The 13,677-nt window shown below is 47.1% G+C and overlaps 1 long non-coding RNA gene across 1 annotated transcript; it reads left to right on the top strand.

Annotated features, from left to right (window-relative positions):
- The first annotated feature begins 1,459 nt into the window (after positions 1 to 1,459).
- LOC147986171 (uncharacterized) lies at positions 1,460 to 4,384 on the top strand. The gene is made up of 2 exons (XR_015617072.1): positions 1,460 to 1,967; positions 2,784 to 4,384. It is a non-coding gene; the product is annotated as an uncharacterized LOC147986171 (long non-coding RNA).
- Positions 4,385 to 13,677: the final 9,293 nt, after the last annotated feature.

Below are 13,677 nucleotides of genomic sequence, written 5' to 3'. Positions count from 1 at the left end.
CGAACACAAAGGACATAGCCCGTCGGAGGGGCCGTGGCACTTAAGTACCTGTAACGCCCCGAGACCATTGCGCCAGGCGTCTTCCAGTTATTCGCTGTTGTTGCCTTGTCTTTCGCTTGCGTGTTGCATCTTGCCATGTCATCATCCGCATTGCATCATCATGTTTTCGAAACTTGCATTCGTCCGGGTCTCCCCCTTCCTTCCGTTGTTCGTTCTGAGCCCTGACACACTTGCACGCGCCCGTGGCATGTCCAAATTAGTATTTTATAAGTGGCCAGAAAATGTTCTCGTAATGGGATGAAAGTTGGCGTGTGGTCTTATTACACTGTAGATAGACCGCCTATAAAGTTTCATCGGATTTGGAGTCTGCTTGATGCCCCCAACGGATAACTATAGCGGCAGTATAGCCGGTCTTTTCGTTGGACGTTTTCGGTCGGCACACACTGTGTCGGGCTGCATCTCTCCCCTCTTCTCCCAGACCAACCCGCTCTCCACAGTCCACCTAGGCCCATGCCTACCCCACTTCGCATCCGGAGCCGTCTGATGCGATCGCACGGTCCGAAAACCCTTCTTTTCTCAGTGCATAAACCCCCTCGCGTGCGTGTCCGAAACTTCCCCGAACCCGACCCGAGCAGTCGTCACCGTTGGGTCCAGTTCGTCCCCAAACATCCCTAAACCATCTCCGTTTTGTTAACTGGACTCTCCTAACCTAATTATCTCGGGCCGCCCGATTACGATCGGAGGGACCTAACCGCCCTAAACTGATCTGTATTGCTATATATAGTCCGCTTTGTCCATTTTCTAGACAAACCCTAAATTCTAGGCACCTTGTCCCATCCACTCGTCGCCGCCGCCACTCCACCTAATCCATATCGGGATCCCACCTGCCCAGATCCGCCGCCACTTTCCCCTTGCTCTCCGTGCCCAACCAACCATGTCGCGCCCCTGATCCAAAAAAACCATCTCGGCCTCCCCACCTCGAGCTCCTACCAGATCACCACGCCGTCTCACGAGCGCCCAAGCCCCTCGATCCAGCCGTCCAGGAGGACGTCGCCGTGGGCACCAGGCACCAACTCCCCGATGTCTCCTCCTCCCCATGGTGTTTCCCTCTGGATCCCTCTCTTTCACTCAGTTTTCCTCTCACTCACACTTTGTTCACAGGAACGTCGCCATGGCTGCCGCATCGACTTTGTCTCCACCAAAGCCCTGCCGATGACCAGCACACGACGCCGACAAGCAGTAGCAGCTCCCGCATCCCCTCGTTCCCGAGCACGTCGAACCGTCGCCTCGTAATTCCTGTGCCGAAGCACCACCTCGCGTGTCTCCGTCCTCGAGCAGGAGGTCGGCCTGCTGCCGGCGACCGCGCCCTCCGACGACCTCCACCGCCTAGGGCCCCGGCGACCTCTCCGTCCTGGCCTCCTCCGCCACACCGGCGAGCGCGGCGCGGGAGCACCGCAGGTCGCCTTCGCCGCTCTCATGCATCGCCGCTACCGCCTCGAACCTCTCCTGCTTCGGCCTCCAAGTCCCGCTGCGCAGTCCCGCGTCGTCGCCTCCTCTGCATCGAGCGGGAGGACGAAGAACAATGCCTCCCCTGCACCCGAGCTCCCCTGACCTGAGGTCGTCATCCTTGCCCCCGTGCTGGTTCTGCGCCTTGCTATCGTGCCGCCGCAATGGTGGGTGTTGCCTTCTTCAGCTCCGCCCGCAAGCCGTCGCCGGACCCGCCTCCATCGGCCTCCGCTCGGCACGCCGCCGCCGGGACCTGCGCGCCGCCTCACTCACCCGCCGCCTCCCTGCTGCCAAGTCACATCATGCGCCCGCGAAGACTCTGCCTGCAATGTGCCGCTTTGTTCGTTCTCTGCCGCGTCAAGGAGACGCTCGATCTGGCCCCGTTGACCGTGAGCGTCGGCTGGGTCACAGCCGCGCCAGTCCCAGCGGCCTCCCCTCCAACTCCTGGGCTGAAGCCCATGGTGAGGGCACCCCGCGCCCCTCCTTTTTTTCTCTCTCTTTCCCTCATGTTGGGCCAGCCTGCTGTGTTTCCGCCCATAGACATTTTTTCCGTTCTGCGAATTTATCAATTTTTTCTTGTGCATGCATAATTACAGAAAATGCCCTTGTTTCAAATTGTTAATAACTAAAAAATCGTGCATCGGCTTAAAATGATTTAAACATGTAAAATGACTAGAATTTCATATAGTTTCATAATATGCCACTTTCATGCATGTTAAATATGTCTAAAATGGTGTTTGCTTATATTTTGCCTACTGCCATGCTAAAATGCTTTATTTCATAACTAATTAACTGTGGCTCGGTTTTAAATAAACTCTATATGTAAATGGGGTAGAAAAATGCCTAGTTTAACATGGTGTATTTACTTTGCATGTTTAATAACTCTAAAATTGTGTTTAGGGCAGAACAGTACCAAATCCATAATTATGCACATGAGGATTTTCCGGACTTGTTGCTTGTTGTTCCGGCCTCATTTAAACTTGCCTAGATAGGTAGTTTTCATTTGCTTCACCCCCTTGCCATGTTTAAGAACATTTAATATTGTTGGGTACATAAACGAGATCGAACTAAATAATCAAATGTGGTGTTCCAGCAATATCCAACTCGTTGCAAATTGAGCTGCACTTAACTTGTAGTTTTGCTTGTGCATTTTGCCATGCCATGCCATGCCTCATTAAACCGGACATGCATCATACTTGGTTGCGCATCATGCCATGTTTATGTGATGGTTGTTTACTATGTTGTTTGCTTCTTTCCGGCGTCGGTTCTTCGGGTAGTCCCGTTAACGTCACCTTTGTGAGGATCCGTTCGACTACGTCCGTTTGTCTTCTTCATGGACTCGTTCTTCTTCCTTGCGGGATCTCAGGCAAGATGACCATACCCTCGAAATCACTTCTATCTTTTCTTGCTAGTTGCTCGCTCTATTGCTATGCTACGATACCTACCACTTGCTATATCATGCCTCCCATATTTCCATGTCAAGCCTCTAACCCACCTTTCCTAGCAAACCGTTGTTTGGCTATGTTACCGCTTTTGCTCAGCCCCTCTTATAGCGTTGCTAGTTGCAGGTGAAGCTGAAGTTTGTTCCATGTTGGAACGTGGATATGTTGGGATATCACAATATCTCTTATTTAATTAATGCATCTATATACTTGGTAAAGGGTGGAAGGCTCGGCCTTATGCCTGGTGTTTTGTTCCACTCTTGCCGCCCTAGTTTCCGTCATACCGGTGTTATGTTCCATTTTGTGTTCCTTACACGGTTGGGTGTTATGGGGACCCCTTGACAGTTCGCTTTGAATAAAACTCCTCCAGCAAGGCCCAACCTTGGTTTTACCATTTGCCTCACCACCACCTACTTTTCCCTTGGGAGTCGCGCTCCCAAGGGTCATCTTTATTTTAAGCCCCCCCGGGCCAATGCTTGTCTAAGTGTTGGTCCGAACCGAGTAGACTGCGGGGCCACCTCAGGGAAACTTGAGGTTTGGTTTTACTCGTAGGATGTCTCATCCGGTGTTGCCCTGAGAACGAGATATGTGCAGCTCCTATCGGGATGTCGGCACATTGGGCGGTCTTGCTGGTCTTGTTTTACCATTGTCGAAATGTCTTGTAACCGGGATTCTGAGTTTGATCGGGTCTTCTTGGGAGAAGGAATATCCTTCGTTGACCGTGAGAGCTTGTGATGGGCTAAGTTGGGACACCCCTGCAGGGTTTGTACTTTCGAAAGTCGTGCCCGTGGTTATGGGCAGATGGGAATTTGTTAATGTCCGGTTGTAGAGAACTTGACACTTAACTTAATTAAAATGAATCAACCACGTGTGTAACCGTGATGGTCTCTTTTTGGCGGAGTCCAGGAAGTGAACACGGTTCTTGTGTTATGCTTGAACGTAAGTAGTTTCAGGATCACTTCTTGATCACTTCTAGATCACGACCGTGCTTTGCTTCTCTTCTCGCTCTCATTTGCGTAAGTTAGCCACCATATATGCTAGTGCTTGCTGCAGCTCCACCTCACTACCCTTTTCCTACCCATAAGCTTATATGGTCTTGATCTCGCGGGTGTGAGATTGCTGAGTCCTTGTGGCTCACAGATACTTCCAAACAGTTGCGGGTGCTGATGATACCGGTGCAGGTGACGCAACTGAGCTCATATGGGAGCTCGATGAAGGCCGTGTTCGTTGTGTTGTTTCGTTTCCAGTTGATCAGTAGTGGAGCCTAGTCGGGGCGATCGGGGATATAGCACTTGGGGTTGTCTTCTTTTACTTTGGTTCTGTAGTCGGACCTTGATTGTATTATGGATGATGTATGTTTAACTTGTATTTGTGTGAAGTGGCGATTGTAAGACAACTCTTTATCCCTTTCTTATTCAGTACATGGGATGTGTGAAGATTACCCCTCTTGCGACAAACCTACCATGCGGCTATGCCTCTAAGTCGTGCCCCGACACGTGGGAGATATAGCCGCATTGTGGGTGTTTCAGTACCTCCGTGCCTAAGGGGAGGAGGCCCCTGACTAACTACCACATGAAGATCCTAATTTTCAAGGGTAGTTTGATCTCCCAAAGGAGATTAAGTTCTACCAGGCCTGGGGGTCAGAAGGATCTCCCGATAAAGCGATCTAGCGAAAAATAGGTCCGTTGGCTCGAGGTCCCACCGACCCGTATCCAGCCTGAGCGCCAGTGTGTGGAGAGCCACACAAGCGATAAGGTCATCCCAGAGGTCCCGCTCTATGTGACCGAAGGTATGCCGCAATGCGATGCTACCCAGATCATTAAGGGCGGCAACGATGATTAGGTTAGGGTCCGCACATATGTTGAATAGTGTTGAAACCGGATGGCGAAGGGTTGGGGATGAACCATCGTGGTCTAACAAAAATAGGGTGTTGGTGCCAGCACCAACCGAAATGGAAGAACCAATGCGAAGGACCGGCAATAGTTGGATGATCGTTTGCCAAAATTGGGAACCCCCCGATCTCTATGCAAAAGCTAGGCCCTAACCACGCAAATATTTTGCGCGGATGATATCCAACCAGAGCCTACCCTCCCCTGAGGTAATCCTCCATAGCCATTTGGATAGGAGGGTAATGTTCATCCGTTGGATGAGATAATGCCCAAGCCACCTTGGTCCTTGGGTTTGCAGATCTCAGACCATCTCACCATATGGTATTTCTGCTTGTTGTCCTTCCCCGCCCAGAAGAATCTGGATAGGTATTTGGCTTTATCCTGATGGAGGGATTCATTCAAACTATAGAATCCCATGAGGTACATAAGCAAGCTGGTCATCGAAGAGTTGATTAGGATGACCTGAGTTCTTGATATTGGACCTTGGACACTGTCGGTCGAAGGTCCTTTCTTAATATGCGGGTGTCACTAATGGGCATACCTAAGTAGGTCTCCGGGAAGGAACCAAGCCGGCAGTTAAGCCGATACGCGGTCCGATGTTTCTTCTCCTCGGAGTATCCCAATACCATTACATCTCTCTTGTTGAAGTTCACCATTAGGCCGAACATCTCATGGAAGCATAATACACTGGTGCGCGTCGGTCCTAAACGAACGGTTTTTTTACCCCTTTCCGCAATGACATTTGGAACCGTCGCCAAGTGAGTGTGTGTGATAGGGTGTCCTTCCCACACGACCCAGAAATCGTCGAGGATAGGCCCTCCTGGGACCCAGGCTGGGGCCGTGTGCGATCGGGCGAGGCATCGAAACCCAATCATTTCCGTAGGTATGTACATCCCACACGGTGAATCCCAGAAAAACATTTCCGTTCGTATGTATAACACACAGTCAATCCAAGGAATACGCTTCCGTTCTTATGTACATCCCACACAGTCAATCCAGGGAAAACGTTTCTGTTTGGACGTAAATCCCACACAGTTTATGTGTAGGCTCGTGTGTGAAAGGTGTAACTATCACGCACGGTCTTCCTTGGTTAAATGTTTTCTTTTATCAACTATATCACACATGATTTGATGAAAAAAACTGTGTGGCATTGGGCTATCCATCGCAACCGCTTTTACTGCTAGAACCGTTTGCAAAGGTCCATGACACATTTAGCAGGTTTATTAGTTTACAATTAATAATTCCAATATTACGCAAATTCACATCTCATATCGAACAGTTGTTTGCCAATTTCATATCAGGCACATAAATATATTATAACATCACAGTACGGTAGCTACATGAAAATAGCACATTACAACATATAGCTAGTTCAACTTCATAAGAACAATACATTCATTTCCCTAATCGAGATCATCTAGGCTAGTCTTATCCACCTCTGCTTTCAGTTCAGTAAGAACCCGTTTTGCACAGGCCAACTGGGAAAGTGCCTCCTCCTGTGCCAACACCATCTTAGCAAAGTCTTTTTAAAAATATCTGAGCTTATTCTCCACCTTCAACTTTTTATCCTGCATCTTGAAATATGCTTCAACGTTGACAAGACTTTCTCTAAGCCTAGCTGTGTTCACTTCCTCATACATGCTCCAGAGCTTCGTTAGGCACATCTTCAAAGACTGTGGCCACTCTTGATCAACCCATTCCAAGTAAGAACACTTCCATTCATCCTATAATATTTAAAACTAGATCAGTAACAATTGTAGGGGAAATGGGTTTATATCAACATAGGAAATCAGCAATGCTTATTTTGAAAAACTGAAGAAATATGTTAATTATGACATATCTTCTCAAAAAGATCAATGTGCAAATGAAATAATTGGTATTGAGACAACAACCAAATTCTGGAACATCAGAAACTATAATTAACTACAATGACGCTACAAGTTCTTACTCATGTACAATAAATAACAAATTAAACATTTTATGAGGAAGGTAAATATAACTGCAATAGCATAGCGACAGTGTTTGGATGACAACAAATTGATACTAACATGTGTGTACATGCACAAATTTAGTAACATAGAACTAATAGCACTAGGGCCGTCCACTATGTATGCCAAAACTGGTGTAAAGACAACTGTTGCTACATCTTGCACCGGTGCCATGAACTGGCGAGCCGATGCGGCGGAAAAAAATCAGGGACTCGGACTCCGGAGCATGTAGTTGCTCCGATGCCCAGTTCCTTTGTGCCATAAAGATTTAGTATTTTATTGCTTGGCTGCTCGGATGTGTGGACCAAAGTTGGCTGCACAAATTGCTGAAGCGGTGCCAAATAATTTTCTAATGGCACCGCTGATGAGATGGCAACAATTTAGGATACTAGGTACAAACTGTGACACTATCTTAGGATGCGTTTGGTTGAAGGTGTGGTATGAATGGGTTGGGACCGTGCCAGTGTCTGAATCACATCTAACAAATGATTTGTAACAACGGAAGAGGGTCTAACCTTCTCTGCACATGCCAGAAACTTCCTCCCAGTGTCCATAAAATCAAACGCAAGTAGCTTCACGCATGGAGATTTATGATGACAACGAGCAGATAGATCTTCAGGCACCCCGCTCCATTCGTTGCCACCGATGGTCTTAGGGAGATACAAGAAGAAGAAATGATTCAAATCGACCTCCGGGTAAAAATCCTTCATTCCAAGTCATAGCCCGAGAGAGAGAAGAGAGGCATACCCGGGTGGTGAAGGAGTAGTCGCCGGAGGAGGAACCGCTGGAGATGTCTTTAAAGAAGACCATGGCAACCCCGGCGGTAGAATGCGAGACGGCGAGAGCGAGGAAGCGACTATAGCTTAGCAAGGAAGGAAGGAAGGAAGTAAGGAAGGAGGAAACAGGGGAAATTTGACTTGTGGTCGGGGAGAAAAGGGGGTGGGGAAGGGGGGAAGGGGGTGGGGGTAGATATTTTGGCAGTAGGCCAAAATTTTGGAAATGTGGGGGGAACTTTGCGCGCGGTGCCGCCGGACCATTCACTTTGAACGATTGTGTGCATCGCAAATGATTCTTCTGCTTTACGCGCATGGGATGAGTTTGATAATTAAAATTTTGGTCTCAAGGCATGGGCACATTCACTTTGAACGCGCGCGGTGCCGCCAGAACATTCACTTTGAACGATTGTGTGCATCGCAAACGATTCTTCTGCTTTACGCGCATGGGATGAGCTTGATAATTCAAATTTTGGTGGAAATTTCCCCGAGCACGTCATTGCATAATTTAACATCGCTTGCTAATTTGGGCACACAAAAGAGCCTACAGCAAACATACCACACTTACTGAATCGAGCATTTTAGTAATTACACAGAGACAGTTGACCTAAACATTGCTCAGACAAAAGACCAGCATTAAAAACAAAGCCTAAGCACGCATAATTGAAAATCCGCCACCGCGCCGGCCTATGCATCGCCGGTGTGAGATGAGACATCGATGACTTGTCCTGGCGACATGCCACCGTTGGTGGACTCCGTGTCCCCCCTGCTGAAGTCGACCACATCCTCATCCTCGTCCTCATCCGCGGCGCCGCCCTCACGGTTGTAGTACTCGTAGTAGTGGCTGCGCGAGAGCTCGCGTTGGTACTCCACCGCCGATTCCTCGACGGGCAGACTCTTCTCTACCTCGACCTCGGACACACGCAACTCCTCCTTCCGGCGCTCCTCGATCTCCGCCGCCTCCTTCATCTCCAGCTCCCGCTCGATGACCTCATGAGGAAGCAGGTGCTCCATGGCCACCGCCGCCTTTTCAGACGTGGGTTGCATGCTGGAGTCCGAGGTGGCCTGAAATATCTTGGCGTGTGCATCCTTGATATTGGCGTGGATGGCCTCGACCCAGGCTAGGGCGACATTAGCGGCACAGACGGCAGCTCCAGCGCTCTCGGCGTTTGCAGCCGCCGTCACACCAGCAGCCGCAGCCGTCTCGGCTGCTGCAGCTGCCCTGTCGGCTGCCGCAGACGCCCTCTCGGCAGAAGCGGCTGCGTTCAATGCGGATGCGGCGGCACTCTCGGCGTAGGCGGCCGCGCTCTCGGCGCAGGCGACGGCGCTCGGGGGGACGTGGCCATCGTGCGGGCCTTCACGAAGCGTTTCCATGGTGTCATCTTTGCAAGAAGGGGTGCAGGAATGGGGATCAAGATTCGTGGATTCAGGGGTTGCCAGCACTAGAGCAGACGAGCCGGTGAAGCTTAAGGAGGGAGACTTAAATAGACCCAGATATTTTCATCGCAAACGGTACCTATAAACAATTGTGTGTGATGTTGTAGATATTGTTTATTAGCTATGAAAGACGAATTTGGAATAAAGTGCCAACGGATGGTGTTTTAAATGAACGAGAAATTTTGTAGTACTAATGCAACTTTCATGTCAAATTTTTGAAAATTTGAGGGGTCATTTGACCTTCTAAGACATTTAAATGATTTTTCTAGCCATTTAATGACCGTAATTGAAATTTGAACTACATGTACATGCAACAGCTAACTATAACGGTTTGAAAACTCATATTCCGTGTACTTGTGTGCGATTTAAATCCATGTGCAGTAAATTGGAAGGAATTTTCAAACATATTGGTCTAACGGCTATGACACAATTAAGCATGGAGTGACATGGCATTGTAATTCCAAAAAATCAAAAAAAATCAGGAACACATGAAACCTTGGTTGATGTAATGTCATGCCACCAAGATGATGTGGTACAAAAATTGGCATGTTTGACCAAAGTTTGGACACACACCCCTCACAAACCGGAGCAACTCACTAGAAGGCTCGTGGTTCCGAGAGGGAAAAATGCATGTTTGATGACGAACGGGAAATAGCTTCCTCTTATGGCCTTCAAATTTTTTTCTATGTCTAACGCGCACTACTACAACTGTAATGTGAAATTTTTGAAAATTCTAAGGGTCATTTGACCTTTTAAAGACATTTAAGTGATTTTCTAGCCATTTAATGACTGTAATTCAAATTTGAACTACATCTACATGCAACGGGTAGCCGAAACGGTTTGAAAAATCATATTTGTGTACTTGTGTGCGAGTTAATTCCATGTGCGGTAAACTAGAAGCAATTTTGAAACATATTTGTATCACGACATGGACACATATGCATGAATATGTATGCATGGAGTGGCATGGCATTTTAATTCCAAAAAAATTCAGAAACACATGAAACCTGGGTTGATGTAATGTCATGCCACCAGGATGATGTGGTAAAGAAACTGGCATGTTTGACGAAAGTTTGGACACACAACCTTCACAAACCGGAGCAACTCGCTAGAAGGTTCGTGGTTCCGAGAGGGAACAATGCATGTTTGATGACGAATGGGAGATAGCTTCCTCTTACGGCCTTCCTGTAATGTGAAATTTTGGAAAATTCTAGGGGTCATTTGACCTTTTAAAGAAATTTAAGTAATTTTATAACCATTTAATGACCGTAATTCAAATTTGAACTACATCTACATGCAACGCCTAACCAAAACGTTCTGAAAAATCATATATGTGTACTTGTGTGCGAGTTAATTCGTGCAGTAAATTAGAAGGAATTTTCAAACATATTGGTCTCACGACATGGACACATGCATACGTATGCATGGAGTGACATGACATTTTAATTCAAAAAATAGAAAAATGATGAGAAACACATGAAACCTTGGTCGATGTAATGTTATGCCACCAAGATGATGTGGTAAAGAAATTGGCATGTTTGACGAATGTTTGGACACCCACCCCTCACAAACCGGAGCAACTCGCTAGAAGGTTCGTGGTTCCGAGAGGGAACACTTCATGTTTGATGACAAACGGGAGATAGCTTCCTCTTACGGCCTTCATTTTTTTCCTACGTTTGACATGCACTAATACAATTGTCATGTGAAAAATTGGTAAATTTCAGGGGTCCTTTGACCTTTTAAAGACATTTAAGTGATTTTCTAACCATTTAATGACCGTAATTCAAATTTGAACTACATCTACATGCAACGCCTAACCATAACGGTTTGAAAAATCATATTTTTGTGTACTTGTGTGCGAGTTAATTCCATGTGTAGTAAATTCGAAGGGATTTTCAAACATATTGGTGTCAATGCATGGGCACATGCATGGAGTGCATGCCATCACATTTTAATTCCAAAAAAATAAAAAATGATTAGAAAAACATGAAACCTTGCTTGATTTAATGTCATGCCACCAAGATGATGTGGTAAAGAAATTGGCATGTTTGACGAAAGTTTGGACACACACCCCTCACAAACCGGAGCAACTCGCTAGAAGGTTCGTGGTTCCGAGAGGGAACAATGCATGTTTGGTGACGAACGGGAGATAGCTTCCTCTTACGGCCTTGAAATATTTTCAACGTCTAAGTGCACTACTACAACTGTAATGTGAAATTTTGGAAAATTCTAGGGGTCATTTGACCTTTCAAAGACATTTAAGTGATTTTCTAACCATTTAATGACAGTAATTCAAATTTGAACTACATCTACATGCAACGCCTAACCAAAACGGTTTGAAAAATCATATTTGTGTACTTGTGTGCCAGTTAATTCCATGTGCAGTAAATTAGAAGGAATTTTCAAACATATTAGTCTCACGACATGGACACATGCATACGTATGCGTGGAGTGACATGGCATTTTAATTCAAAAAAAATAGGAAAATGATCAGAAACACATGAAACCTTGGTTGATGTAATGTCATGCCACCAAGATGATGTGGTAAAGAAATTGGCATGTTTGACGAACGTTTGGACACACGCCCCTCACAAACCGGAGCAACTCGCTAGAAGGTTCGTGGTTCCAAGAGGGAACAATGCATGTTTGATGACAAACGGGATATAGCTTCCTCTTACGGCCTTCAATTTTTTCCCTATGTTCAACGTGCACTAATACAACTGTCATGTTAAAATTTGGGAAATTTCAGGGGTCATTTAACCTTCTAAAGACATTTATGTGATTTTCTAACCATTTAATGACTGTAATTCAAATTTGAACTACATCTACATGCAATGCCTAACCAAAACGGTTTGAAAAATCATATTTTTGTGTACTTGTGTGCGAGTTAATTCCATGTGCAGTAAATTCAAATGAATTTTCAAACATATTGGTGTCGAGGCATGGGCACATGCATGGAGTGCATGCCATGGCATTTTAATTCCAAAAAATTAAAAAATGATCAGAAAACATGAAACCTTGCTTGATTTAATGTCATGCCACCAAGATGATGTGGTAAAAAATTGGTCTGTTTGACAAAAGTTTGGACACACACCCCTCACAAACCGGAGCAACTCACTAGAAGGTTCGTGGTCCCGAGAGGGAACAATGCATGTTTGCTAACGGACGGGAGATAGCTTCCTCTTACGGCCTTCAAATTTTTTCCTACGTTTAACGTGCACTAATACAACTGTCATGTGAAAATTTGGAAATTTTCAGGGGTCATTTGACCTTTCAAAGACATTTAAGTGATTTTCTAACCATTTAATGACCGTAATTAAAATTTGAACTACATCTACATGCAACGCCTTACCAAAACGGTTTGATAAATCATATTTTTGTGTACTTGTGTGCGAGTTAAAAAATCATCAGAGGATGTAAATATCTGGTGTTCAAAAAAGAAAATGTAAAGATCTGGCAAGACAACCGGCCCCCACACGATTGGACTCTATCTCGTGGCTCGAGGTTTGGTAGGTGATTGGCGGGGATCATTAATCAGACACGGTTCTGTATTGGAAACCGTCCGCTATTATGTTCACACGCAGATTTGCTGCGGGAATTGTGTGTAATTCAAACTACAGTACTCGTAAATTCCGGCAACCGGCATGTGTACTGTCCCCGTCGATCTAGATTTCGGCCGCCAATAAATACTACCTTGCTCACTTTGTCCCACCTGCATTCTCATCTACATCCTCCCCTCGCTCGCCTCTCTCTCTCTCAAATATCTGCCATGGCGCCGCCGGTCTACCCACGCGCCGATGAGGAGTCGCCGCCCCCCGAGGACGCTCACTTGATTAGTAGCAACGAGGACCCCTATGCGCCACCTGACGAGGTTGCGCCGGACCCCCCAACTTTCGATTGGTTTTGAGGCCAGTACAATCTTTGTCTGTGGAAGTCGTTGCCGCCAACTGAGAAAGCCAGGCAAGAGGCGTTCAAGAAGGAGATGGCGGAGGAGGAAGCCAGGTACCAGGAGGCCTGTGAAGCCCGTGATGCCACCTGGAAAAAGGAGGCGGCGGAGCTTTGGGGGCGGGCGCGTCGTCGTGCCGAGGAGGTGTACGAAAACGGGTACTTCGCGAGGAAGGTCATAGGTGTTCGGGAGCGTAGTAATTTCAAGAAATTTCCTACGCACACAAAGGATCATGGTGATGCATAGCAACAAGAGGGGAGAGTGTGTCCACGTACCCTCGTAGACTGAATGCGGAAGCGTTAGCACAACGCGGTTGATGTAGTCGTACATCTTCACGATCCGACCGATCCAAGTACCGAACGCATGGCACCTCTGAGTTCTGCACACGTTCAACTCGATGACGTCCCGCGAGCTCCGATCCAGCAAAGCTTCACAGGGGAGTTTCGTCAGCACGACGGCGTGGTGACGGTGATGATGATTCTACTGACGCAGGGCTTCGCCTAAGCACCGCTATGATATAACCGAGGTGGAATATGGTGGAGGGGGCACCGCACACAACTGGAATAGATCGACTGATCAACTTGTGTCCCTAGAGGTGCCCCTTGACCCATATATAAAGGAGCAAGGGGGAGGCCGGCCGGCCCTCTATGGTGCGCCAGGAGGAGGAGTCCTCCTCCTAGTAGGAGTAGGACTCCC

The sequence above is a fragment of the Triticum urartu genome, chromosome 2A (assembly GCF_056163025.1).
Source record: "Triticum urartu cultivar PI428250 chromosome 2A, HENAU_Tu73, whole genome shotgun sequence".
In the NCBI taxonomy this organism is placed as follows: domain Eukaryota; kingdom Viridiplantae; phylum Streptophyta; class Magnoliopsida; order Poales; family Poaceae; genus Triticum; species Triticum urartu.
This window is presented reverse-complemented; position numbering and strand designations above follow the sequence as displayed.